The sequence below is a fragment of the Sphaerodactylus townsendi genome, linkage group LG06, assembly GCF_021028975.2.
Source record: "Sphaerodactylus townsendi isolate TG3544 linkage group LG06, MPM_Stown_v2.3, whole genome shotgun sequence".
Lineage (NCBI taxonomy): Eukaryota > Metazoa > Chordata > Lepidosauria > Squamata > Sphaerodactylidae > Sphaerodactylus > Sphaerodactylus townsendi.
Genome location: NC_059430.1, coordinates 77748598 through 77775558, shown reverse-complemented (window position 1 = coordinate 77775558; position 26961 = coordinate 77748598). Strand labels below are relative to the sequence as shown.

General features: G+C 42.5%; 1 long non-coding RNA gene across 4 annotated transcripts in view; it reads right to left on the bottom strand.

Annotated features, from left to right (window-relative positions):
- Window positions 1–26926, bottom strand: part of LOC125434795 — an 82458-nt gene extending 55532 nt beyond the window's left edge. For 3 of the 4 annotated variants that reach the window (XR_007244826.1, XR_007244828.1, XR_007244827.1), the window contains exon 1: window positions 26351–26926. This is a non-coding gene — a long non-coding RNA (uncharacterized LOC125434795). The remainder of the gene's footprint in view (window positions 1–26350) is intronic. The other variant, XR_007244825.1, reaches the window with a different exon arrangement.
- Window positions 26927–26961: the final 35 nt, after the last annotated feature.

Genomic DNA, 26961 nt, shown 5'->3' with positions numbered 1-26961 from the left:
GTGGGCTCCATGGCTTTCCTGTTGCTGCTTGAAGTCTTCATAAACTTTTCTGCTCGATTATACTACATTTCATGGTTCTGGCCAATTATATCAGAAACAGATCATTCTTCTCCATCTTCTTACCAAATGTGAACTTCTTTTATAAATGAATTATCCCAATTGCTTTCAAGAACTCCAGTACAAAAGGACATGTCACCACAGTTACATATGAAATCCTGCTGAACACAGCAATTGTTTGTAACTGGATTTTCCTTCACAGACAAGACAACAGAATCACTAATTGATGCTATTGCACAACACTGGCACAATATCAAGTGCTGTGTGGATGCTGTCCTGCATTCATACCACCATCCCCCCGCCCCCAGTAATCTGGACAGAGGTGACTAAATATACCTTTGAGTCTTGCCATTCAATATATGGTGGTCTCCATTAGTACTGTGCTAACTTTTTAAAACCAGAAATTCTCCTTGACCCTAAACAACTTTTGTTGCTAGCTGCTCCCTGCCAAACTAGGCACTCATTAGTATCAGTTAGAACTTTTGTGCAACAGAACTGTAATCCTGTTTAGGAATAAAGTTTACATGGGGCTTATTACTTTAGGAAGGAAATGTATGTGTAAAGTGTGTCAAGTCACAGTTAACTTATGGGGATCCCAGCAAGCAGCTTTTAAGGCAAGTGAGAAGCAGAGCTGGTTTTGCCATTGCCTTACTCTGCAGAGTCTTCTTTGGTGGTCTCCCTTCCAAGTATCAGCTTCTGAGATCTGATGAGATCAGGCCATACCATGGCACCTTCCTTATCTTAGAAAGGAAATAGACATCCATTATTGTAAAGGCACTCCACACAGGGTAGGAAAAAGTAGAAATAATATTCTAGTAGTATTCTAGCTAGTTAGGCTAGGCAGGATGAAGAAATATTAGAAAGAGAACATCTTGCTCCTCAAGAAGGTTACAAAGTAAAGGAAAAGAATAAATGAGGAGGGTCAGCTGAAAGGAAGTTCCCTGATTTGAGCACAATGGTAGGTATCAAAAGGCAGCAACAGAGAACACATAAAGAAGGATATAGGGAGTCCTGACTTTTCTGCCCCTCTAAATTCTTGGTGGGAGCTAGTATTCAGGTATATTACATTGCCTACTCCTTCATATACCTCCTTCTACATGTATCATTTGCTAGGACACAAGATTCAGCTTTCCTCACAGGTGCTGAAAACTCTGTAAAATGGCTTAATTAAGGCTCTGCAATAATTTCTTCTGAGAGTTGGTCAGTCAGTTATCTCAGTGAACTTATCCACTTGTAGTTTTCTCTCATGGTGATATTTTACATTGGTGTCTTTGGTGTAGGAATTCATATTTCCTTTCTTGAAAAGCTTTCTTGATACAACTTTCATGATCTGTATGGGATTTGTTTCTTCTGTTCTTAGACCTCACAATAGTGGGTATAACCATTTTATTTCTGAACAACCTTCACAAGTGGATATATACTCTGCTTCACTGGGGAGTGTGCAACTATGTCTTGCTTCTTTCTTCGCCTACTTTTGGATCCTTCTCTATGGAAAAGCAAATAACCATTGCTGACCTATCTGTGGTTTCTCCTGTTCATTACGTATCTATATGCCCCGTATGGGCAGCCTGTGACCAGACATCTTCTCTAATATGGTATAGTCTGCCCTTTCTGGCTTGAGTTCTAACACTCTAACACTTCTCAATACCACTTCTTCCAATCTGGGCTGTGGCTGCATTCAACTCTGAAAAAAGCAATAGTGAGACATCCTTATCATGAGTCTCTGAAGTCACATTTTGTTTGACCCTTGAATGATCACTGACATTACTTGCAAATTTATGGCCAACAGGAGACTTAAAAGCCTCCCTTGTAAATCTCTCTCTATGAAACAAAGAACAAGAGAAAAGTAGGGTGGATAATTTTATAGGCTTTTTTTTTCTTTAACAGGTCTTCATAGACTTTACAATGCTGCTTTTTTTTTATACATCAGTAAACTGGGCTTTAGTGGTTTGTCTGACTCACCAACAAAACATGGAATAAAATCTAACACATAAATAACAAGTAACAAACCACAGAGTCAAAAGGATGTTTTAGGAGAAAAATGGTTTGTAAAATGCAGAAAGAATTAACTGTAAAATGCTGGTGAATTTTTATCCCACCCTTCTTCAATGGAGCTCAGGACAGCATTCATGGATTTATTCTATTCCATTTTATTTACTTCATTAATACACTGCTTTCCCCCTCTGGAGACCCAAAGCAGCTTCAACTTTTCTCTTCATCTTATCCTCACTGCTCCTCAACCAAAGCTTTAACCACTATCCTATCATAAACCTACTCTGAGTCTATATGTTCTTACATGTTTGTTGCTTGCTTGTGTGAATGTTAAGCAGGCTCTTTTTCATTGTGCTACCACTTCAACTTAAACTCCAGCCTCCTACATTGCCAGAGTTCTCAAAGACACTGATAAAGTCTGCCTCTGAGCAAGTACAAAGCTTCTGTGCCCTGTTTCTTGACCCTCCTGGGCTACTGGCTGACCACCATATGAAAGAAAATGCACGAACCACTGTCCTGATCCAGAAGGGCTATTATGATCTAAAGTGAAGGAATTATAAGCCAGTGGAGCTGGAGGAAAGCTGCGAACAGGGGAGAGTGAATTCTGATATTAAATATTGGTTTCATTTAACCAGCTAAAAGTTTTTTGAGATGTATGTACACTTTCCCTTTTTAAGGAATGTCGATACAACTCTCAATTTGAGGCTTGATTCACTTTTCTGAGATGCTAAACTATCCAAGCACTCTTCTGGGCTTTTTGTGTTTATGGCACATCCTGATTTGAGTTCTATACATAGAACAGCAGGTAGCAGGGAACATTTTTTTGTTCTAAGAGATTCTGTGCTCAGGAAAGCTCAAGAAATAGGGTCCACAAGGGCTGTTTTTGCACACCAAAATTGCCCCTCTGTTGGCATGGGGAATGCCTCGATACAATTTTGCACAGCCCCTGGTGCTGCAGCATGCCTACCATGTTTCTGTCCCAGAGCCGCCCTATGGCAATGGCTTTGCTCCGTGAATTTCCTGCACCGCAAAGGTTGAGGTCCTTTTGAAATGCCCCTTTGTTGCTCCGGAGGCTTCCACCGGCGTGCAAAACTTCTCTGCAGCATAAATAGGGCCAGTTTTCCCACCTCCGCATTCTGGCCTGCCCCACCAATTGACAGGAACTGAGAAGCGGCACTCCCCTCCCTTGCAGTGAAAAGAAAATGGAGGGAGAAACCTTGGTTTTTATAAAGGAGGGAGAAACCTTGGGCAGAGAAGCAGCATGTGCAGGCACCACGAATGGGAGGGCGGCGATTCGCTCGCACACACAAAGGCTGTTTCCGCACGGGCAATTAATGGCGGCCTGGAGACGGCAAAAACGCCGTCTCCAGGCCGCCATTCGCACAGGTGGCGCAGCTGCATTGCAGCCACGCCGCCCTCGCGCCGCCCGACCGCCGCAAAGCCGGCGTTTCCCCAGAGCGCTCAGAAGCGCTCTTGTTGGGGAAACGCCGCCTTGAAGCTGCTGCCGAGCGAACAGCAGCGGCTTCGAGACGCCTCCCCCACCCGGCAATTACCTTGTCCCCGGGCCTCCGGCGCGTCGCCAAGGCCTGGGGACACGCCCCCCTGCCCTGCTGGACCAGGCGCGCAGGGTCAGGGGGGCATGTCCCAGACATGGCGGCGCCAAACCAGTGCGGAAAGTCGACCAGGCTTGCCCGGCGCTCCGTGGCGCCGGCTGCCCGGCTCTTTCCAGGACCGTCCGTGCGGATGGTCTTAGCGTCGTCGGGTCGGCGTCGGAAACGCCGACCCGGCCGCTTCCGCATTCGTGCGGAAATGGCCAAAGATTTTAGATTTACATTTTAGGTGGGGGGGATGGCGATCCTGTCGCACATGAAAGGACTTTAAATGGAGGGGTGAGGGCGTGGATTCTCAGCGCCTGATTTGTAATGTAAAACTAAAATAGTGGAAGTGAGTGGGGGGAATGCGGCGAGATTCAGCTAATCCGAATGAAGGAAATGGATACTGCCCATGCATGCGTGAAAGAGACTACAGAAGAGCTTGCAGTGCTGAAGCAGTGCTTATGAGAAAGGCCCGGGCTCGTGGGAAACCATTCGGGGCTTCCCTCACTGACCCTGACTCAAGCGAAGGACAGAGCCGGGCAGCGGTGGGGAATGACAAGCAGGGGGAGAAGCCCCACAGCAGGTATGCTCCCCAGCTAAGCCATGGAGCATTTAGAAAGTGCAAGAACAGCCAAGGTTAGATTATATTACCTTGACAATTTCAGAATATCTGTATATCATTCTGAGCATCTGTATAATAATCTCCCCATATTGCCCTTGATGGCCCCTCCGCTCGTCAGAGGGGAACCTCTTGACAATCTCTGGTCTGAGGGACATCTGGTTGGCTTTGACAAGAGCCAGGGCTTTCATGGCCCTGGCTCCAGCCTGGTGGAACAAGCTACAAAGTCAAGTCAGGGCCCTGCAAGAGTTGTTGCAATTCCGCAGGGCCTACAAGACATGGCTGTTCCACCAGGCCTTTTCCACCTAGCCAGCCTGATGGAGTGAAGTAAGATCTTCTCGGCCTCTGGGTGGGTGGGTGGGTGGGTGGGAGTGGGGAAAGTGGTCGTGGAAGAGGATTATTTAGGACCATCTGTTTTAATAACTATTTTAATGTGTGATGTTATTTTTTGTTTTAAGATTGTATTGGTAAATTTTGGATTTTAAAGGTTTTTATGATTGTGTTATAAATTGTGTTGTGGAGGAGATAAGGCAGGATAAAAGCTGAATTAAATAAAAACATAAATAAATAAATGCCAGTACTTGCTAAACAGAGGTTTATTTTTACTTCATGAAATCAGATGATATTTCCCCTCTTAGAATTGAAATAAAGCTAATTCTTGAGGTCTTGCAAGAGTAAACTGCAAGGTCAGGTAGCACTTTAAAAAAGATATTTTCATATTACTTCCTTTCTTTTGTACCAATTTTGCTCATACTCACTGCACTCATCCAGTAGTATTAGCTGTCAATATTGAGACAGGCAGCCCAATCCACAGCCCAAGGTAGCAGGGAATGATGCTGCTGCCATACTGTCCTGCTACCTCCAAAGGGCTTTCTGGCACTGTAGGGAGGCAGAAAATACAAAAAAAACCCCTCCTCCCACTGCCGAGAAGCCCTCCATGGGGCTAAATGGACTTATGCCATCCACAAGGGTGGCATAAGTCCAAACCCTAGGAAGCAGCATAACTATGAATGTCCCACCAACTCCATACCACGTCCAACTGGATGCCAGTGTAGTTCTGCGGTGGCCCTGACCTCTGGGCATTGCCACTGCAGAGCTCAAGGGCAGCCAACTGCCTTTGCCCCCTCTGTTAGCAGAGGGAACAAATGCATTGGCACAGCCCTTTGCCAGCACCACAACTCAATTCCCTCCCCAACAGGGTTGGGACATAGTAATTAAGCATTAAAAACAACTAAATAAGCCAGAAGAGTGACAATTATTCGTATGGATGACACATGATGTTTCTTATAACGCAAACACATATGGGCTACTCATGTCATTGTTATCTTCTATTTCCCATTTCTTCTTCTGAACACAGGAAGCTGTCTTATACAGAATCAGACCACTGGTATATCAAGATCGGTTCTGACAGTGACTCTCAAGGATCTCAGATGAAGGTGTTTTGCACCATTTGGTATCTGAACCCTTTAACTGGAGATGCCAAGGATTGACTATGGGACCTTCTGCATTTGTAGCAGATGCTCTACCACTGAGCCACCTGAATCACTCTCCTGCTTTGCCAGCTGCCCTTGCATTTTTTTAATAAATTGCAGGCTTTCTTGGTTGAGAAATCTAGGATTTGTTTTTTGTTAATAGTAACTATTTTGGATATGACAATTGTGAACAATACAGGACATTCATTTTCAGCCTGATTCTTAGGCATGTTTGTTCAAAAATAAATTCTAGTTCACCCAACCGGGTTTAAGCTGAAGAGAAGGGAATTATAGGTTGAGACACACCTTGTCTCACCATCCCCTTCAGTATAATAGCCAAAGTAGACATGGAAGGAAATGATGCTTTCAAAGAAATACTCAGCCAAGCACACTACATTCAGTATTGAGGGTTTTGCCCAATAAATTGCCTCTATATGTCTCACTTCCTTCAAAAATATGAACAGTATTTAATTCTCTCCAAGATATTTATATAACTAAAACAGATGCTTATGGAATTTTGGTATCCCTGATAACTGCCTTCAGGATTGTGCTGACCCTGCAGACTTTGTGAAACCAGTTTAGAACACTTTCCATTTATAAGTAAACAAACAGCAAAGCTCATTGCGGGGGAGATGCAGTCGGTCCTAGCAAAGGGTGTGGGAGCAAACATCTCCCCCCACAATGGGATTTACTGGAGGCATGCTTATTCGCCCTCCCTGCTCCCAGAGGGCAAGAGACTTCCAGTGAGCCTACCTGGTCCTGGGTCTGTGGCTGGGGTGGAGGAGAGGTTGGAAAGGTTTGGTTGGGGTAGGAGGAAGGGGAGGGTTCAGGAGGATGGAAAGGAGTAGGTTGGGGTGGGGGAAGGGTGGAAAGGTATGGGATGGGGGTTGAAAGATGAGGATTGGGGTTGGGGAAGATTAGAAGGTGTGGCTTGGGGTGGGGGGCAGGTGGATAGGTGAGGTGTGGGTGTAAGGGGTTATAGGGTGAGGCTTCCGTGATGAAGAAGGTGGAATGGGGAGGTTTGGGTGGGGGGGAGGAAGAAGGAGTGTGACTTGGGGGGTGAGTGGCGTGGTGAGGGTTAAGGAGTGGGGGGAAGGTGGAATGGGGAAAGCTGGGATGGAGGAGAGTTGGAAGGTAAGTATTGGGGTGTGGGAGGGTGAAAAGGTCAGGGTGGGGGAGGCTTGGAAGGTGTGGCTTGGGTGGGGAAGGGAGAAGGGAAGTACTGGGGTGGGGGAGGGTGAAAAGGTGTGTCTTAGGGTGGGGAAGGATGGCAAGGGGAGGCTTGCAGTGATGGAAGGTTGGAATGGGAAGTCTTGGGGTAGGGGTAGGGTTAGAAGATGTGACTTGAGGTGGGGGAGAGTTTGAAGGTTGGTATTGGGGAGCAGGAGGATGGAAAAGTGAGGATTGGGGTGGGGTAAGAGGGAAATGGGGATGGTTGGGGTGGGTGGAGGTAGGAGGGGTTGTCTGGGCCTGCAGAGCAGCTCTGATGAATAGAATAGAATAGAATAGAATAGAATAGAATCTTTATTGGCCAAGTGTGGTTGGACACACAAGGAATTTGTCTCCGGTGCATATGCTCTCAGTGTACATAAAAGAAAAAAATACATTTGTCAAGAATCATAAGGTACAGCACTTGTGGTTGTCATATAGGTCTAGTAAGCAATCAGGGAAACAATCAATAGTAATAGAAAACATAAAATGTAAAATCATAAAATAAAATGAAATGTCCTTTGGACAGGCTATAGTCAACCTGATCATAAATGGGGAGGAGATGAGTAATAGAATGATGAAAAAAAAAGTAATTTGATAATTATATAATAAATATATACATAAATAGTTTGACATTACTCCCGAGGGAATTATTTGTTTAACAGAGTGATGGCATTGAGGAAAAAGAAACTGTTCTTATGTCTAGTTGTCTTGGTGGTGTACAGTGCTCTGTAGCGATGTTTAGAGGGTAGAGTTGAAACAGTTTATGTCCAGATCACGAGGGGTCAAGTAATATTTTCACAGCAGCCCTTTTAACCCATGCAATTATACAGGTCCTCAATGGAGAGCAGTGTTGAAGGCTAGCAATTGTTTTTTTCCTTGGTTCTAATTATTCTCTTCAAAGTCACAATGTCGATCTTGTTGGGTTACAGAACCAAACCACACAGTTATAGAGGTGCAGATGACAGATTCACATGGTCCTCTGTAGAACTGTATCCAGCAGCTCCTTGGGCAGTTTGAGCCATTCCTGAGTTGTATAAAAGAACATTCTTTGTTGTGCTTTTTTGATGACATTTTTGATGTTAGGTGACCGCCTTTAGGTCCTGAGAGATATGATGGAGCCTAGGGAAATTTAAAGGTCTCTACTGTTGCACATACTGTGTTGTCTAGTATTGTAGAGAGGAGGTAGGATGGGAGGTTTCTCCTGAAATCTACCACCATTTCTGAAGTTGCTTAAGTGTGTTCAAGTTCTAGATTGTTCAGTGGCACCAGGAAGGCCCTACTAAAGTTGTTCAACCCTGTCTGGCTATGCGGTTTCATCGTTGTCTCGAATAGAGACCCAATCACTGTTATCATCTACAGAATTTCAGTATTTTAACAGATGGATCGTTTGAGATGCAGTCATTGGTATACAGAGAGAAAGTGGTGAGAAATTAGCACAGCCTTGGGGGCCCCATGCCTGCTCATTTTACAGGTGTACCCTGATGTAATTTTTCTTAGCTTCACCTGCTGAACACCTCCTATCTGTTAGGAAGCTTGTAATCGCCAACACAAATAGCTGCTCAGGTACTGCTAGCTGATTTAGTTTGGTTAGAAGAATGTCCGGTCTGATAGTATTGAATGCTGAACTAAAGTCAACAAAGAGGACCCTTGCATAGGTCTTTGGCGATTCAAGATGCTGTAGGATATAGTGCAAAGCCATTTTAACAGCATCATCTGTCGATCTATTTGCTCGGTATGCAAATTGCAAGGGGTCCAACAGTGGATCCGTGATGGTTTTCAAATGGTACATCACTAGCCTTTCAATGGTTAGGACTGTTGGATAGGACTGTTGAAGTGGGGGGAGGCAGGAGGGCTTCAGCAAGGCCAGAGAGCAGCAGGTGCCTAGGCACCATTGCTTCAGTCTGGGGGCGCCCTATTGGGGTGGAGGGGAGGTAGGGAGGCTTTTGTGGGCCCTGGGAGCAACAGGCACCATATCTTCACAGCCCAGAGAGAGTCAGTTGGGGTTGGAAGGGAGGCCTTCTGCTGGGCTGGGGAACAGCAGGTGTCCTAGAGCGCCCTGCTGGGGTGGGGGAAACTGGGAGGATTTCTGTGGGTTCGGAAACAGCGGGCAGCGAAGCGCTACTGCTCCCTTGGTGGTCTGTTGGTGTGAGGAGGGAGGTGGAACAGCTTCTTCAGGCCTGGGGAGCAGTGGGTGCCAAGGAGCTGCTGCTTCACTGGCCAGGGGCAAGCTGTGGGGGTGAGGAGGCAGGATGGCTTTGTGGGTCTGTGGAGCAGTAGGCACTAAGATACTGCTGCTCCACTGTAAGGGATGGGGCGCTGGGCCATGCTCCTGGGCCAGGGGAAGGCGGGCAGGGGAAGAGATGGAATGTCACCCACCCATGGGTGAGCAGGACTCACTTTGGGTGTTCTACTCACTGATTGGTGGAGGGTTTGTCTTCGTGACATTCCATCCCTTAGCATTTTATTGGTTAGGATAATGAGCTATTTATTTCAATCTGCATTTGCAGTGGCTCTTTATAAGGAACCAAAATTCACATACGTGTCACTTTTTGATTGTATAAGACTACTGTTTCTGTAAAAAAAGAACAGCCTCACTTCTGCTTGCCAATACCAAAAGGAAAGAACAGCAAAAAAGTCTCTGATTCTGCACTGAAGAAGAGGCATCAGTCTTATCTGGAAACCCGTAGATTGCAAGAAGGGTAATAGTTAATTTTACTGTGAGTTTTCTTATAATGGTTTCGTTTTATTGATGCTATGTGGACTATTAAAAGTAATTTGTCAACCTAGCTCTTTATCTGAGCCCAATGCCCCATGATATTAATAATCATGACAATATACTGCTGATTTCTTGAAAAATGCACTTCCCCCTCTCCTTCCTACAATATAACATTGATGGTCTCCCATATCTCATATCAAAAATTACGAATGGATGAACCAAATAAACACTTTCCTATAGCATACTGCCAGAGAGTTCAAAAAGAGTTGTAAATAGATTTTTTTTGGTCTCTGCTCATCCCTATGAGAGTGTGTTCCCCAAATTTGAAAGAATTTTGAAAATAAATCACAAGATTCCAATGAACCCATAAGGAACCCCGTTTGAGAAACCTTGCTCTAGCTCAGTTGTTCTCAACCTTCCTAATGCCGTGACCCTTTAATGAACTTCCTCATGTTGTGGTGACCCCCAACCCTAACATTTATCCATTTTACAGCTGGAGAACACTGATGCAGAGAGTCCTAGGCGACCCCTGTGAAAGGGTTGTTTGACCCCCAAAGGGGTCGCGACCCACAGGTTGAGAACCGCTGGTCCAGCTGGTCTGGTACTCTGAGCCATATACCTCACATTAGTATTGAAAACTGATTTATACATATATCCATTTTTATATATATTGGTGTTATAGAGTATATTCTTCCTAGATTGCTGCACTATGTTGAAGACATAATCACTAGCTAGTCAAATGGAGTCAGAAATATTAATGAATTATAAATGTTATAATAAACCATATCTGAGCAAAATCAATCTATGGACTTCTACAAAGAAATTGGAGGACTCAAGAATATATGTGCATGGCCTTACTATGTGGTATCTCTGGTTGTGACAATTACTAATATTTTAAATTTTTTAAAGTAGTTTCGAGCAATGTTTATCTCCTAAAAATAAAAACATGAATCTTTAAAAAAACTCGTAGACGAATTATAGAAATATACTATAATGGTTCCCAGTAGCACATTTACTCACTTGCCATTTAAAAATATGCTGCAGCATTTATTTTAGTTAATGTAAACACAGCCACTGGAAAAGAACAAAATGTATAATTTATCTAGAGATACTGATTGCACTCCATGTAATTTTTTGCAGCAAGCATTCATTATTGCAAAGTGTTTTGTTACTATTTCATTTTGGGTTACAGAACCATTTTTCTCTCTTTTCACTAGAACAATTTAATGTTTTAATTTGATCTTGGAGGCTGCGCTGGAAAATATGACAACATTTCACATGAATACAGAAAAGTGTTTCAAATTATCATAGTAGGTGCCCAGCACTCAAAGAGAGGCAAATGAGACTTTAAAGGAAATAAATCAATTAAGGGGAAAAAAGACATGTTTGACAAATAATCTGTTATGCTCCTTACGCTGCATTTACATTTTAAGATAAATAATAAAAGTAACTGAAAACTTGCCAAGATAATTAAAACCCTGTAGCTTATGCTAATGACATCCCCACATTACATTAGAAGGTACAAGGAAGGAATAAAACTATTTAATTATTGGTTTCCATCCATAAAAGAAAACTGGTGTTCAACTGTAGGTTTTTCATAGGGAAACTGAAAACAATCCTGCAGGAAGACACTGTTCAGCATCATGGACAGATCTGCTTTGGGACAAAAGATGCCTTTTCTACATGGAGAACAGTGATGGTGGCTTCTGGTTAGGCAGAAACTGCAGTAAGAACACCTCTACGTTCACTCCTCCCACCCCTCAAACCCCCCCCCCCACTATTCAATGGGTTAGAAGACATAAACAGTGTGATCATCAGCAGAGTTGCACTCTTCTAAGCCCACTGTACCCAATTGTTTTAGGAATAAATATGTTTAGGATGGTGGTGTAACTATGCAATCCCATTTGACTTTTGCTGCCCAATTCTGAGTGCATTACTCAGAAGGCCCATTGAGCTCAAGACAGTTGTTCAGGATGAGGACCTGGGAGAGATCTAAAAAGGTGTACAGGGCAGGAGTAAGGCACGATACAGGGTGTGTGTGTGGGGGGGGCATATTTTATTGGTTTTATGTATTTTAATGATGTTCTTTGATGTTTTGTTTTTTGCTATTTACTGTTTTGTACACTACTCAGAGCGCTTTGGGGGAGAGCAATTTATTAAGTCGAATGAATAATAATAACAACAACAACAACAACAACAACAACAATAATAATGAAAGACAACGGCTTTGGTGCCCAAAATGGCGCCCCAAAAAGACCTGGCAACCATAACGAGGGATGTAAACATGGCATTGATGACAATTGAAAACATCCATCAAACAAACTAATCAGCTCATGTACAGTACTGCACTAGTGGTCACAAGAGAACTGGGCATTGAAATGCCTAAACCCAGGATAAATCAACCATCAAAACCGAAGTGGAAAATTAGACTGGAACAGAAGATCAGAAAACTAAGATCAGATGCCAGTAACCTGAAAAATATGAAAGAACAAAGATTAAAGAATGGCAAGATCATGAAAGAATTAATTAGAAGGTACTGGCTAGACACTAGAACAACTGAAGAAGCACTGGAGATCACCAAACAACAAATAACAGCTGCAGTGAGAAAAATTGAAAGATATGAAGCAGGAAACATCCAGTACAGACAAAATCAGCAATTTCGCTCAGACCAAAGGCATTTCTACCAAAGCCTCAACACAAAGATCAATGTTGAAAGCAAAAAAACCAGAGAAAAATGTAACACTTCAGTTTTGGAAAGATCTGTGAGAAAACGAGAAAGATTACAACAGTAAGGCGCAGTAGATAAAAGATTTTGAGAAAGATGCTGGCCAAAAACAAATGCAAGAGCTGGAAATAACAACTGATATGATAACAAAGCGAAGCAAGAAAGTGAAAAACTGGACAGCACCAGGACATGATCAATTGCATGGCTTCTGGCTCAAATACCAAACCAGTTTGCACCCGGCAATAGCCAAGCAGTTCAATGAAGCCATGCAAAATGGTGAAATTGATCAATGGCTAACAACTGGGAAGACATACTTGATTCAGAAAGATCCAGCCAAAGGAGCAACACCTGGAAACTACAGGCCAATAACATGTTTACCCACGATGCTCAAACTGCTCACTGGCATAATAGCAGATAACATCATGGACTACTTGGAAGCAAATAGCATCCTGCCAGTGGAGCAAAAAGGGAACGAAGGAGCAGGGGTACAAAAGATCAACTCCTGATAGATAAAATGATAATGGAGAACTGCAAGAATCGAAGAATGAATATGCATATGGTCTGGATCGATTACAAGAAGGCATTTGACTCACTGCCCCATAGTTGGATCATGAAATGCTTGGAAACAATTGGCATCAGCAAAAACATTTGAGTATTCACTGAAAAAGCGATGAGACAGTGGAAAACTGAACTGACAGTCGGAAATGAAAACTTTGGAACAATCAACATTAAGCGAGGAATTTTCCAAGGTGATTCACTATCACCTTTACTGTTTATCATTGCCATGATCCCACTAACAGTAATGTTAAAGAAAACAAAGCTGGACTATCAAATGGCCAAAGACTCAGAAAAAATCTCACATTTGCTGTACATGGATGATTTGAAGCTGTATGGGAAATCAGACACAGAAATCCAGTCACTAATAAACACAGTCTGAATATTCAGCACAGACATTTTGATGGAGTTTGGCCTGGAAAAGTACGCTACTGTGGCCATAAAGAGGGGCAAGATCACAGAGAGTGATGGGATTGAAATGCCTGATGGCCAACTCATCAAGTGCAACCAAGAGGCCGCTTATAAATACCTGGGCATTTTGCAGCTGGATAACATCAAGCATGGCCAAGTGAAGACTGTTGTCAGCAGAGAGTACACCCAGAGGGTCAGGAAAATTTTGAAATCTAAATTAAATGGCGGGAATACCATCAAGGCCATCAACACCTGGGCCATACCCGTCATCAGGTACACTGCAGGAATCATCAACTGGAAACAGGCTGAGTTGGAAGCACTGGATAGAAAAACTCGGAAGCTTATGACAATGCACCATGCCTTACACCCACGCAGTGATACTGATAGATTATACTTTCCCCGGAGATCTGGAGGCAGGGGCTTACTGCAAGTACAGCAAACAGTGGAAGAAGAGAAGCATACACTGGCTGATTATGGGATGGGATGTCAAGAACAGGCATTGATTGAAATGAAGAACAGACATTTGCTGCAAACCCAGAAAACCAAACAAGAATACAGAAAAAATGTGATTAAAATGAGGACTGAAAGCTTGCACAACAAAGCACTGCACGGCCAATTTCTGGAGAAAATCAAAGACAAGGTAGATAACGAAAAGACCTGGCTGTGGTTAACAACTGGAACTCTGAAAAAGGAAACTGAATCCCTGATTTTAGCCACCCAAGAGCAAGCCATCAGAACAAATTAGATCAAGGCCAAAATCAAAAAATCCTCAGATGATGCAAAATGCAGATTGTGCAAAGAAGCTGATGAAACTGTAGATCATGTCCTCAGCTGCTGCAAAAAGATTGCCCAGACTGAGTACAGACAGAGACACAACTCAGTGGTCAAGATGATCCACTGGAATTTATGCAAGAACTACAACATAAGAACAGCTAAGGACTGGTGGGAACATTGTCCAGAGAAAGTAATGGAAAATGAGAAGGTCAAGATCCTGAGGGACTTTCGAATCCAAATGGACAAAGTGTTGAAACACAATACACCAGACATCACCGTGATCGAGGACAAGAAAGTGAGCATCATCGACATAGCAGTCCCCGGTGACAGCAGGGTCATTGAAAAAGAACATGAGAAGGTCACTAGATACTGTGATTTGCAAATCGAGCTTCAGCATCTATGGCATAAACCAGGTGAGATCGTCCCAGGGGTAATCGGCACACTGAGCGCCATCCCAAAAACACTAGGGCAGCACTTGAAACATCTTCGAATTGACAAAATTAACATCTGTCAAATTCAGAAGGCAGCCCTGCTGGGATCCGCACGAATACTACGCCGATACATTACAACTTCCTAGGCTTCTGGGTGAGGCTCAAATTGTAATGAAGGCCAACAACCAGCTAAAGATCTGGCAGCTGTGAAATCTACAACAACAACAACAATAATAAAGAACACAAGAAGGTCACTAGATACTGCGATTTGCAAATCGAGCTTCAGCGTCTATGGCACAAACCAGATGAGGTCGTCCCAGTGGTAATCGGCACGCTGGGCGCCATCCCAAAAACACTAGAGCAGCACTTGAAACATCTTCAAATTGACAAAATTAACATCTGTCAACTTCAGAAGGCAGCCTTGCTGGGATCTGCACGAATATCACGCTGATACATTATAACTTCCTAGGCCTCTGGGTGAGGCTCGAATTGTAATAAAGGCCAACAACCAGCTAAAGATCTGGCAGCTGTGAAATCTATAATAATAATAATAATAATAATAATAATAATAATAATAATAATAATAATAATAATAATAATAAGTTATATAGCCTGATATTCACACAAGTAAAGGCGACCCCATCATCTTGTGTCCTCAAGATGTCACACCTACAGGAAATAACTCCAAGCATTTTTCCAATAACTCCAAGCATATTTCAGGAGTGCTGGTGGTAATGCATCGATTTGTACATTGTCGAATGCTATCCCAATCAAATGAAAAAAATAATAAAGAAGTGCTCCTGGAAGGGAGTAGCTTGACTTCCTGGATATACCAACAACAGATTGATCAAGGCTCCTTTAAAGTTCCAGAGTTCCTCACACATTTCTAACCATAAGCCACAACCCAGACTTGCAGGACAAATACCCAAAGCTACTGAAATTACCTGTGTGGATTCATTTCCAGCATGATGCAATCATAAACCCAAGAAATATCATTTGCCCATCTTCTGGCTACAATCAGCAGATCCATGTCAATTTCTCACTTATTCTAGGTATGTTCCTGATGCACAATCAGGTGCCCCTTCTATAACAGTTTGGTTCGCTATACTATCACAGCCTGAATTTCAAATTTACATTATTAGGGTACTAGATTCAGTGATGCACCAATCAGAGTATGACTCAAAGTTTACCATTGGCAGCTAGGTTTCAAAATTTTGGTACAATGTCAGCTTGGATCCTACTTCTGTATCAAAATGGACTCATACCTGATCTTCACCATTGTCACCTTGATGAATTCTGGGTTCACAAGGCCCCCCCCCCTCATTTTTGTAGGTGGTTGCTCTCCAGAATAATCTTCCGTTATCACTAGCATGTAATCACTGTATCCTCCCTCTTCAGGACAGGGGAAATATGATTTCTTCTCTCCTATTTGGCTTCCTTTCTCAAAATAAATCCTTTACTTTCTGTTTACACTTTCCTAGGTTCTCTGTTGCCCAGTCTAGACTGGCTTACCTTTCTTCCTGCCAGCTTCCCTCCACTGAACCCTGGTTAGGACAAAAGGAAAAGGAAACTAGCTGTTGTAGGGGATTAATTGGATAACAGGCCCCAGATATGGATCTACTAGCAAATAAAGCTTAGATGTACAGGGTGTACAATTGTAATATTTATTCAGGGTGTAATATTTATTCAGTGCTTGTATTTGGTGGATCACTCCAAATTACATCAGAATGATGAAATTCAAATCAAAACTGCAATGAGCTCCAATCAATTCTATGAACTGGATCACTGGGCAACAGAATGCATAGATAGAGGGTTACATAAGAAAATAACAAATGATGCATTTTAGCACCATAAATCCATATGCAGCTGATGTGACTTAAATAGACTATGATTGACTAGGAAAGAGATCTTTGGGGTAATGGTGGCCAACTCTCTGAAAGCATGAGCTCAGCTGCTCTGTTCAAATGATCAAAATGAACAAATTTCTAACCTTTCCAAAGCCATAGCATGCTTACACAATTCAGGTGTTCAAAAATAGTTGCTTTTGATATTCGCTGTGTTGTTTGCACAAGAGTTGCCATTAGCATATATGAAAAATGATTTATTCTCTACATTTTCTAGAACACAGATTGCATGTGATGTCATTTTAAATTAACATTCTGTAAATTAACACTCTGCATTGTGACCACCATCTTCTTCCTCATTTTGTTGATAGAGGGGTTTTTTATAGCAGCGGTTTTTATATTCATAGCTAAAAATGGTTATGTCCCCCGTGCTTCTTTCAGAAAGCCGAAGGTACAATCTGATACCACCTCTACCAAACATCACTATCTATTTAAATCTGTCTGGCATTCAACACAAGATGCAGACAAGAGGGAGTTAAGATCCTTCAAGCTAAGAAGAAAGATGGTGTGTAAAAATTTTAAATAAATAATTTAAATAAATAATTTGATCAAGATGAATGCTTGATCTTCTTCGCTTCTCTCTTTTTAAGCACCCAGCAAAGTCAGGAGATCTGAAATATTCCCACAATGATTTCTGTTATTTTTGTTAATCTTAATAGAGATATCACAAAGCACTCCACAATCAGTATACACTGGGTGAACTGATACAGGGTGATCAGAATCAGGACAAGGACAACAGATACAATACCCATCCTTCTCTTTATGTATTCTTCTTAAAGTGGCCTTTGATTCTATATTCAGAGGCCTCATCTGGAGGAAGTTGTGTTCTCCGGGTGTTGATGGCAGACTAATTACTCTGGTTAAAGCTTTATATACAAACACATCTTGTCAAGTCAAATGCAATCATCTAGGCCGTCTCACCCCTCCAATACCAACTAATAAAGGGGTGAAACAAGGATGTGTTCTCGCACCAACATTTAACCTCTACCTGAATGATCTGCCTGCTGCTCTTTTAGCTCTTGATGCTCATGAACTTCCTAGGGACTTCCAAAATGCCTGTCTTACTTTACGCAGATGATGTGGTTCTACTTTCATGCTCTCAAGCAGGTTTAATGTGTCGCCAAGATTATTGCAACGACAACAATTTAGTCCTAAACTATTCTAAATCCAAAGTCTTCGTTTTCTCAAACTCATGGCACCTCCTCAAATGGCCTCTCAACAACCACCATTTGGAGCAAGTTAAAACTTTCAGATATTTAGACCTTAATTACCATCATAAGGCCGACTGGACACAACATAGGAATAGAGCGATAGCACTGAGTAAAATCACCTGCAATGCTATCCTTCGCTTCTTCCACAACAAGGGACATAGTTATATACTGGTGGCTTTAAAGATCTTTAATGCCAAAATCTGTCAAAAGCTCTTTTATGGTATTCCATTATGGATTCAAGCCTGGAACATTGAAATTGAGCGAATTCAATCTAGGTTCCTACACAGATTTTTGTAATCCCCCATTCTGTGCCCTATGCTGTCTTGTGCTTGGCCAGCATTTGATGGAAACCAGAGCTTGGTGTCTCACCTTTAAGCTTTGGCTACGACTTTGCTATAACAAGGATTCTAGCTTTACTTCTCATGCTCTCACTTTCCTTCATTCAATGGGGTGGTAGGCTCATTTGAACGCCAAACTACAAGAACTGGATTTGCCACTGGACTCTTTACTTATGCTAACTGCTAATGAGATATTTCATAAAATAAAACATAGACTTTTTGAGCAGGAATCACAGAGACTGATGGCTCAAGCGAATAAAGTTTGCTCCCCTATCCATCTGGGCATCCTCCCTCGGTTTACCATCACAGCCAGCTGTCTTCAGCTTTTAACTGATCCCAAACTGCGACAAGCTGTTGTTCTGGCTAGATGTAACATGCTTCCTTCTACCAGAAGATTCAGCAGAGAGAATCATATTGCAACCACTGAAACAACTTGTAGTTGAATCCTTGGATTGGAGGAAATCATTCACCACGTCCTTCACCATTGCCCTTTTTTCGATTCTGTGTGGAAAAACTTACTTGAACCCCTTTTGCCTGACCTAGACAGAATTGTGGATGCTGCCAAAACTTTGTTTTTGATAGATAGCAATTCTCTCTCAATACTGGAACCTACGGCCAAATTTCTGTGTGTCGTCGTCACTGCACGTTCTCAATTTTTCACTAAACAGAACTTTTCTTTCTTTTTTTAGATTGTTTTATTCAATGATCTTAATTTTTATATTCTTCAAACCTGTTGTATATTATTTTTTAAAATGCCATTAAAGGTTTCAATTCAATTCAACGTATTCTTGTTGAATATATGAATGGTGCTAGTGTGTAGTGGCTGTGGAAAAGCCAAATTCAAGATGAGGGATTATTTGAAACAGAATTAACATAAAACTAAAAGTATCTGATGTCCTATAAGTATTAACCTATGGTGTGGCTACTTATATGTATTTTTAGATATTTATACCCACTCCCTTAATCCCTTGGGTCCAAAGCAGCTTCATTCTCCCCTCCTCAATTTATCCTCACAGCAACCTTTGCAGTTAAATGAACTGAACTAACCAAGCTACTATAATTTTGTGGCTAGATTATTGCTTTAGGTCCTGCGGGAGTGACTTTGAAGATACCTCAGAAAGTTCAGTTGGTTCAAAATGTAGCACTTCATTAGTTGACTGGAGTTAGTCAATCTATACCTATTCTCAACTTTTTTGCACTGGTCACTGGCTCTTTCTTGGGTTCAGTTCAAGACATTGGTCTGTACTCTTCATATCCTTCACAGCCTACAACTCACATACTTAAATAACTGTGCTGTTCAGGAGGGTAGTTTTCAGGTATGTGTGTGGTACGAATGGTTGATGTTGTTTTAAGTGCAGCTAGCTGTTGTTTTGAAAATGTTTTATAGTTTTAATGTTTTGGTGAGTCTATCCGTTGGAATATCTTAGTCAAGTTACGTTGGGTACCTTTGGGTGACAAATATTTTTAAATAAAAGATGGGCAGCCCTAGTGGGGGGAGGGAATAACCCACTGGAGCAAGGGGTAAATGCACTGGTGGGAGGGTGTTACTTACTCTGGCGGGCAAGCCCTGTTTGGCTCCACAGCACACAACCCAGAACCTACAGTTCCTTCCTAGGCAGGAGCCTACCACCCAGGGGGACATAGGGGGCAAATGTCCCTGGGCAGCGCCCATTTAGTCACGAGGGGCGGAAAATTGCCTCAACACCCCTTCTCCTTCCCCCCGGGTCCCATGTGGCCGGCGCTCTCTTGGGAAGGAAGGGCCCACCCCTCTACGGATCGCATGCCGGGTCAGCCACCCCCAAGAACGCTGCTGGGCCTACCCCGCCATTGCCCCATCCATGTGTCTTATGGGTGGTGGTCCCACCAGGCCTTTACCAGCCCCCAGCCCTTCTCCTCACCCCAGACACCCAGGTTGGTGGTGATGGAAAACTCTGTTCTTGCTCCAGGCTTCATTTTTTGTCAATATGCCATTGTGCCTAAGTCTGCAGGCACAGAAAGCTGCAGCAGTGTGACTGGGAGCGGAGCTGACATTAGTCAGCTTCCTCCCAGCCTTTAGCCACTGGAATGCTGGCGCAGGGGGTTTGGGTGACATAAGCCCATAGAGGGCTTTTCAGCAGCAGGGAAGCTTTTTTTGTTTTTTGCTTTTCTTCCCTGTGCAGTTGAAAAGCCCTCCTGGAGGTAGCAGGGCAGCACCAGAACAATGCTGTGTTCTGCCACCAGGGCTCTGGAGTAGGATGTGATTGAATAAACTGTCCTAGTGATACATGGACATGAACATTACATTATTATAGATAGATTATATTGCTTCTAAAATAGTAATCATATGATGTGTGGTTTTAGAACACTATAATAGCAGAAACTGCTTTAAACATTTCATGTTGAAAAAATTTGTATTTATGAAATTGAATTTTAAGTAGTTTACAAAACTGAATATACCCATGCATTTTTCTTGGTATAAATGCTTTAATACAACTAATGTACTTCTGCCACAGTTGAACTAGTTACAGTGCAATCCCAAGGGAACTGCACCTTTCTAAGCCCATTAAATTGAATTGATTGCACTGTTAAGAGTGTACTGTTAATAACCTAAAACAGGTCTTATTTGTAATGCAGCAAACAACCATCCATATGAATTGCAATTTAACTGAAAATGGTAATTAGTACCTTTGACACTCAAAGAAGCTAACTTTTAAAGAGTATGGATACTGTGCTCAAGTGGGATCACACATTGTTCTCCTGTGGAAAGACTTCTTCTCCCAACCCATCTGCTGTCTGTCTAACCCACTTAAGTGAAAAAAAAATCACCTACCATAAGTCATACTTGTCTTGGTTGTTTCAAGTCCATCTGAAGACAAGGGCTGCATGATTCATGTCTCTTTTAATCAAGTTGTTATAATTTTGCATAGCACCCCAAGCTGACCAAGGTTGTGTTGACATTACTAATACTTTGCAGGTATTTACACTGCCTATTGGAAATGTAGTTTATTTGAATGCTGCCTTCCCCCGCAAAGGCTCAGGTCAGCTTCCAAGATTTTATATAACTCAATAAAATCAACTTAAAACAACATTTAATCCCCTTTCCACCACTGATGGCGGAACTTCATTAAAATACCATACTAAAACCCACTGAAGGAAAGAGGGTGGAAGAAGATGGGGAAGGTCAAGATGGGAAGAAAAAAACCCGTAGATGCCTCAACCAAATATCTGATGGAACAACTTTAACAGTCACTGTGGAGCTGTATCAGGTCCTACAGGTCTCACTGGACAAAGCATTCCACTGAGTTTTCAGCCCAGGCTGAAAAATCCCCGGCCCTCTGTTCCTGCTGAAATGTACTTAGGACATGGCAGACCAGATGGGCTCTCTGACAATGTTTCCCAGGGATTCCCAGGGATTCTCTTCAGTTTTCAGTGGGGTGCCCTTCAAAACAACTAAGGAGACCAGGGATCAAATTGGGGTGTCTCAACTGAGGAGAGGACAGGGACCTTACAGATCAGTTGTCATCTCTTGCTACAATAATTCATACTCAGAACTTACCTGACCGAGACCTGGGGGAGGAAAAGAGAAATAGTTACACCACCAGATTTCCCAGTCTTCCATCAGTCCTAAACAAAGGCTTGGGGTAGTGGTATAACAGTTCTGATGGGGGGGGGGGTCTTTCTCCTTCAGGCTACTCCCTGCCCTGGAAATTCCAGGTATTAAGTATGTTGGCCTGGTGTGGGGAGAGTCTAGCTATGTGACTGAATGTATGGTCTTTATAAACCATATAAACTAGCAAACATTTTTCAACTGGCTTGTATGCTATTTGTTTTAACACACTATCTCATGCTATGCTTTAAAGAACAGGAACTATTAGCTTCATTTTTTAGGTACCTCTCTAATCCCTCAGATATAGTACATGTTAAAAGGCAACTGTGGGTATTCAGGTTTGATTTATACATTTCAACATGTAGGCTGGCTTTTAGCTGATGATTTGACTAATGAGTCTCATCTTAAAAGTCACCACAATATTTTTCCCCCTGTCATTTTTGTACGGTACCCATTTGTCTTGCTGTGTTCTCATGTGATGTCAAGTTAATCACATCAGGGAGAACTAATCTGCTAAATAAGGTCTCATCATGTCAGAGAAAGTTAAAATGCAGGCTCAGAATGCAAAGAAAATGGGCAAATGCAGATTTGGGGAGACTTTTTTGTGTGCTGACAAATCACAGCAGTGATGTTTTCAAGGCAAGAGATGATGAGAGATGGTTTGCCATTGCCTGTCTCTGCATAGTGACCCTGCTATTCCTTGATAGTCTCCCATCCAAGTATATGAATGAGGGCCAACCCTACATAGTTTCTGAGATCTTACTAATCTGGGCTATCCAAGTCAGGGAAGGGCAACTTTGATATGTCAAAAACTAACATGAGGACAAGCTTAAACTGAAATGCTGCTCTGATAAACAAAGGGGAGTATGAGTCAAGCCACAAGACTTTTTTCCAGTCAGAACCCTTTACCTTTAAAAGCTAGGATGGCCAAACTGAAAGCTGAACACTTTCTATGTTCTCCTGGATCTCATGAGATCTTGGCTGCTCATTTTGTGATAAAGTTTGGCCTGAGAGAGACTGGATCCTGCATTTAACTGGCCATGATGGAAAATGTTGAATGTGTACCACTTGAATATATGCAGGTAATAACTTATCCACTGATGCTGTGCCACCTGCAAAGGCTGTCTGTTTTTTTCCAGACTCAATTTAAGCTTTTGAATTTTAAAGCCTTTAATGGGTTGGAGCCTCAAAGAGCACTACTTTCCCCACCTGCCTGCTTAGGTCATCTTTGAGAGCTCCACTTCAACTTCCTTCCATTTTGAACACTGGAACTGCTGAAGAACAGTTGCCCTGATGTAATAGACTAACGTACACCAGGAAGGATGCTTTCATCTCCTAAACTTTAAACACATCTAAGACATATCTGTTTGAGAAACCCTTTGGCTGTTCATCTCTGTCTGTTATAGCGCTCCTTGTTTCTAGTTAGTTTTTTTTTTGTAAATATTCAAATTAAAATATACTTTTAGGGAATATATGTAATTATTTTAAAATATATGGTTGGCTTCAGTGATCTATAGCCGAATAATTTGGTGGGCTGCATTAAACTGCCCTTCTAGTCTCTTCCACCAACAAAGCTCCGCTAATAACAATTTTACCCCTTTTCCCTTCTGCACTACAGCTCACCAACCTACAAGGCTTTAACTGTATACAAGCCCTAAAAGTCCAGGAATTAAATTTTCCAGGGTTGGAAATGACTGCTGGGGGTGAGGGTAGAAATGGGAAAGTGGAGAATATCCATGAACTTTGCAAGAAGATCTGCTATACTAGTTCTAAAAGGTTACTGGATACAACTTGATGTGTGTAACCTTGAGAATCTGAAAATGTGAGCTGGAAACATTTTCAATAAACAATGTGTAAAGAAATGAAATAATTGACTGCCATCCAGAAATTCTGTACAACTACCATGTCGCTGCTCTATCTTATGCTGTTGCAAAATAATTAAGTCAATGGATATGAAGATGCCACATCACCGTTAAATATTTTAGCACGTGCACTGACTTTTTGGCTTCTTTGGTCTTGGTTCCATTCCCCTTTGTAGTGTCTGGTAGTATAATTCCCACTCAATGAAAAAAAACACTCTTATAATAGATGAATGCCAAAGAAGGGCTGCAATCACAAAACAGAAAACATTCGCCATCTGTCATTACGAAAACTTCCAAAATCACACCACAACAATTTTTTTCAAGACCACACAAGGAAATATTGCCTAATCAACACAGCCTTCAAACAAACTTGAAATTAAATAATAAAATGACAATTATATGGAACAAAGAGGGTATTTAAGAAGGGTATTAGTCATACCTCCTACTTAGGAATGGTCTTTCTGTTACATTTGAAGATTAAAAAAATTAATACATCCATTTGTTAATTTAAGGTCTGTGGTTCACAGAGGACCCCTGTACTATTATGGAGAAAAAACTAAAGCAGCTGAAATGTAAATTCTTCTGATATTTTCAGTGGGCTTGTGCTGAGACAGGCATAGGGTATATCAAGGTCAGCACTGGCTACTCTGGTTGGAAGCAGTTATCAAGGGTCTGAAGCCTTTCACAACACTTGTGAAGATGCCAGGGATTGAATCTGAGCACTTTTGGAGGCAAAGCAGGTGCTCTATCACTGAGCCATGACATTTCCACACTTCTCTAGGATACGTTGGTTGTGGAACGCTGCATTAGCTTTGACCAAGTTTGATACAGCTAAGGATAGTATTTATACAGTCAGCAAGAAAATGTTGATATCAACATGTTTTGCTAGGATATTGTGGGTTTTCTGGGTTGTATGGCCGTGTTCAGTAGTATTTTCTCCTGACATTTCGCCTGCATCTGTGGCTGGCATCCACAACATCCTAGTGATTCTGGCTGTGAAAGCCTTCGACAATACATCCAACATGTTTTCTTTCTTCGTGTCATCCAGAGTCTCCCTCTTTAGTCTGGTTGGCAAGAATATATCACAAAAAAGTAAAAACAGCAGTAGATAGTTGACATTTACCTGATAATGCTAAGCAAGGGAAGGGACGGCTATTGTGAAGAATATTGCTTACTGTGCAAAATAGAGAAACAGCTCAAAATGTTACTGGATCTGTTGTGCTTGAGTGACTCCCCCTCCCCCACCCCCTGACTTTAACTGATGCTTTACTTTGTGGGAAAAAGATCAGTGCTGCTCTCAATACTTTAAGGAGTCCAGTGCAATTTGAGATCTCCATGAAACTTCTGTTGACTCTTTTGCATTGTTAAGGAGTTGGTGGAAGTTGCTGGACAGGGATAAGAGGGCGGGGGAAGCAAAAACAGACCAATGAATAATTGGGCAGAAGGCAGGACCTAGCACTTCTTTGGTTCACAAACAATTGTGTATAGTGTCAGTATACTTTGCCTTATAAAGCCCATCAGAGTCCTATGTCCAACAGCAACATGGAATAAATAGGCAGAATTTTAATGTACTTTCCTAACATTTTGTAATAACTTTCACAACTAAAACTTTGGGTTATATCATAATTCCAGTCGTGTTTATGGTCAGGTGTTGATTTCAGAAGGACTTCCTTGATTGGGATCCTAAACCCTTTACTAAAGAGTAAGAGCCACTAAACTCTGAGAACTTACCCCTATATAAAAATGCTTCATACATTTAAAAGTTTACAACCAAAATAAATTTATGTTTTGCAGCAAACAGTTATAATAAGAAAACCTTTCCAAGCTAAGCAAATTTCTGGAGGGCAATCAGGTTAGTCTGTGATGTCCAGGATAGATGGAGAAGCAGGGTAAATGGCCAGTGTCAAGCTTCCTCTCCCATCATCCAGCCACTGATGACCCAACATAATCCTAGCAAGGTTCCAAATTCAACATTAGGGTTCAATCATGCCCAGTTATTGGTCCAAGTTATAAAGTGTGTGTGTGTTCTATTCTGCAATATGACAAAGTAATCAATGCTGAAAAGATTCCAGGAAAGAATACAATGATCCTAGTAAACAAATCAAGGAGCATCCCCCCCCCTCCCCCAAATAAGGTATCTTTAATAAGATATGAGCCAGGGACCATAATCAGTCTCACTGAAGATGGATCACTGTGCATTATTTATTTACTTCATTTGGGTTACATTTTGTGCTATCCAAATCTGGATCAAGAAGATTGTTAATATGCAATTTAAATTAAAGGTGAGGAAAGAGCCAACATAAAATAAAGCTGTTTCTGATAAAAGTTCTGCGAACTTGAGAACTCTCAAGGTTTGGAAAACTATGAATGAGAGTCATGGCTGGCTGCCACAGTCTTATTCTCCTTCTGTGAATTGTTTCAGTCAAGACCTCTTGGACCTAACTCTTGTTCTCCCTCTATGGCTTCCAAAGTTTCAGCAGGAATAGATTACTAAGCTTGTATTTTGAAGCTATAAAGGCTACAATAGAATCCGAATTCTTTAAAAAGACTTTTGAGAGCCTGTGTGAGATGCAGCGGTTCAAATGTTATACTAAGATGTGGGAATCCCATGTGCCAGTCCCTACTCATTGCAATGTTAACCTGCCTCACAGGATTGTGAGCATAAAATGAAAGACAGGATTACAATAATAAGCAGCTTTGCATCCCCATTGGGAAGACAGGATAAGACAATGTTAAAAGAACATTATGTGCTCCTTCTGCATTGAAATAGGCTCGTCCCTGGGAGAAGAAAACCAGCGGGAGAAGTGGCCATCGTGCCTGATGACTGCGAACAAGGGAGACGAACGGGCAAGACAAATTAATCCGCCCCGACGGGAGCCTCTCAACCTACCGGCCACGGTCCTCCAGTGGTTCCTTGCGCCTCCGTGATTGCCACCTTCCACAGCAGTCTAAGCACAAGTCTGAGAGCGAAACTGCCGCTCCCACGTCGTCCAAGACATCCCGGTTCTTTCTCACGGTTTTTTAGCATCACCGCCCACCCGGAGTTACCGCTTGTGGGTCAGCGGCAAAAAGAATATCTGGGAACTCGCTGCTTTTCGAGCGCGCTCCTGTCCACTCGGTTCTCCCAACCTGCCCAAGGACGACTCGCGCGCGTCTCCTTCTCGGAAACTGAAACTTGTGGGATGGCTTTTCTGTGACTAACCGAGAGCAACCCGGCGTCCAGTGCAAGCCACGAAGGCTGTGCTCCCTCGTGCAACTTGTGCAGTCAGTGGTGGCGGCGAGCGCTTGGGGTCAGGAAGAGTTTGCAGACTCAGGCACACGCGGAGAGAGGCTTGCCGGATGCGCGCCGATGCGCACCACGGGCTCACCAACTTTCCATTCCCGGGCGCGAATAGCGACGCCGGCACCTGTGTGCGCTCTCGGAGTGGGAGGAGGCGTGGGAGGGAGAAGCCGGGTGCGGCGCATGCGCGCTGCACTGCCCCAGGCTCGCTGCGGCCGCAG